Source organism: Tachyglossus aculeatus, chromosome 4, assembly GCF_015852505.1.
Source record: "Tachyglossus aculeatus isolate mTacAcu1 chromosome 4, mTacAcu1.pri, whole genome shotgun sequence".
Taxonomy (NCBI): domain Eukaryota; kingdom Metazoa; phylum Chordata; class Mammalia; order Monotremata; family Tachyglossidae; genus Tachyglossus; species Tachyglossus aculeatus.
The window spans coordinates 20,552,064-20,554,723 of record NC_052069.1 but is presented as its reverse complement, the minus strand read 5'-3'; the positions used below and the strand labels follow the sequence as shown (position 1 = coordinate 20,554,723).

Sequence of the window (2,660 nt, the reverse complement as noted above, 5' to 3'; positions counted from 1 at the left end):
GAGTTTAGAGAAGCAGTGTGGTTTACTGGATAGAACATGGGTCTGGGATTCAGAAGGATCTGGGTTCTAATCCCAGCTCTGCCTCATGTCTGCTGTGTGACCGTGGGCAAGTAGCTTAACTTTTCTGGGCCTCAGTTACCTCATATGGAAAATGGGGATTAAAAGCGTGAGCTCCATGTGGGACAGGAACTGTGTCTAACCTGATTAACGTCATCTACCCCAGAGCTTAGAACAGTGCTTGGCACATAGTAAGCACCTAACAAGTACCATAGTAATAATAATAATAATAATAATGATAAGAGAAGCAGCATGGCTCAGTGGAAAGAGCCTGGGTTTTGGAGTCAGAGGTCATGGGTTCAAATCCCGGCTCTGCCAGTTGTCAGCTGTGTGACTTTGGGCAAGTCACTTCACTTCTCTGGGCCTCAGTTGCCTCATCTGTAAAATGGGGTTGAAGACTGTGAGCCCCACGTGGGACAACCTGGTCACCTTGTAACCACCCCAGCACTTAGAACAGTGCTTTGCACATAGTAAGCACGTAATAAATGCCATCCTTTTTAAAATTATTATTATTGTAGAGAGATTGAGGTTGCTAGTAATAATGATTTCTCTGAAGTGCTTACTCTGTGCCGGGGAGTAGACGAATGATAAGGGACATAGTCCTGTTCCAAACGGAGCTCACAATCGAAGAAGTAGGGTGAGCAGGCATTTGATTCCCATTTTACAGATGAGGAAACTGAGACCCAGAGAGGCTAAGTGACTTCCCCAAAATTATACATCAGGTCAGTGGCTGATCTGGGATGAGAAACCCGACTTCCAGTTCCACAGTTGGCTTGAAGTCACCATCAGTGAGGTCGTCTTCAAATACAAGTATGTATGTTGGGAAGTAGTGTGGCCTAGTGTCAAGAGCATGGGCTTCGGAGTCAGAAGATGTGGTTTCTAAAGCCGACTCTGCCATAGGCCTGGGAATCGGGAAACCTGCTACCTACTCACAGTTGCACCACCATTTATCTGCCGTGTGACCTTGGGTAAGTCGCTTAGCTTACCTATGTCTCAGTTTCCTCATCTGTAAAGTGAGGATTAATTAACTGCTCCTCATCATTCATTCAACTGTATTTATTGAGCTCTCACTCTGTGTTTACCGTGTGCAAAGCACACATTCTGTCTTTAATAATAATAATAATAATAATAATAATGATGGCATTTGTTAAGCACTTACTATGTGCAGAGCACTGTTCTGAGCACTGGGGGGAGATACAAGGTGATCAAGTTGTCCCACGTGGGGCTCACAGTCTTAATCCCCATTCTACAGATGAGGTAACTGAGGCTCAGAGAAGTGAAGTGACTTACCCAAGGTCACACAGCAGACATGTGGCGGAGCTGGGATTCGAACCCAGAACAAAGACTGTCCAATCCAATTTATCATGTATCTTAGCACTTAGTAAGTGCTTAAAAGCAACATTGTCATTTACTCTCATTCTGAATTTTTTTAATCTATTTGTTAAGCGCTTACTATGTGCCAGGCACTGTCCTAAGCACTGAGAAAGATACAAGCACTCAGGTTGGACAAAGTCCACGTCCCATATGGGCCTCACTTCCAATTTTACAGCCGGGGTAACTGAGGCATGGAGATGTGAAGTGTCTAGCCCCAAGGTCACACAGCAGACAAGTGGCAGAGCCTCAGGATTAGAACCCAGGTCCTCTGACTCCCAGGCTGGTCCTATATCCACTAGGCCATGCTGCTCCTCTTAGTTGAGAGGGAGAAAAAAATTACAGCTTTAATTTTACTGAATAACCTTTATAATGCTCTGATTCTAGCTTATAATCACCATATAATTATGCATAACTTTTCAAAGAGATACTGTGAGAATTACTCCATTTCTGCAATTTTCATTCTCCCTGAGACCACGAAAGGAAGTTCGAGGATTTTTTTTTAAAACTGAGCCCAGATCCAAATTCTTTAAACCATAGCATATTTTTTTTCCTTCCAATCAATCAGCAGGTCACCAGTATGGAGACCGCATGAATATATCTCTACTCTTCGCTTGTCTCTGGGGTTGGGATTGATTCTTTAAATCCCATTCTGTCTTTAACAGGCTTTTGGTGACCCCATCAATCCGCTACTTTCTCTTAGACTGAAAGCGAGGCTGTAAACTCCTTGTGGGCAGGGAACATGTCTATCAACTCTGTCATAATGCACTCTCCCAAGCATTTAATACAGTGCTCTGCACACAGTAAGCTCTCAATAACTATGATTATTTCCCCTTTTCTGAACCAATGGCAAACCAAAAAGGATATTTGAGGGGCTGTAGTTACTGATACCCCCCCCCATCAGGGTCACATCTGGAGAGTTTCTAGTACTCTATCAGTCTCGACTATGGGAGGGAGAGTCAAGCAGGGGCCTATCCATTCCATTCCTAGCTTGGGCAGTGGCTAGCGAGTGGAAGGCAATCTGCTACAAGTCAAAACTCACCTATGCTGGGCAGCCCAGACATGGGAGAGAGTTGAGGGTGGAGACTCAAGTTTACTGCGCGGAAGGTGGCAATGGTAAACCACTTCCATATTTTTACCAAGAAAACTCTCTGGACCCACTACCAGAAAGATTGCAGATGGAGAGCTGTGGGAGAGATGTGTCCATGGCATCGCTATGGATCGGAGATGAC

The 2,660-nt window shown here is 44.6% G+C and overlaps 1 non-coding gene across 1 annotated transcript; it reads left to right on the top strand.

The window, feature by feature from the left end:
* Positions 1–2,322: 2,322 nt before the first annotated feature.
* Positions 2,323–2,460, top strand: LOC119927948. Its single transcript, XR_005450912.1, has one exon. It is a non-coding gene; the product is annotated as a small nucleolar RNA SNORA7 (small nucleolar RNA).
* The last annotated feature ends 200 nt before the right edge of the window (positions 2,461–2,660 follow it).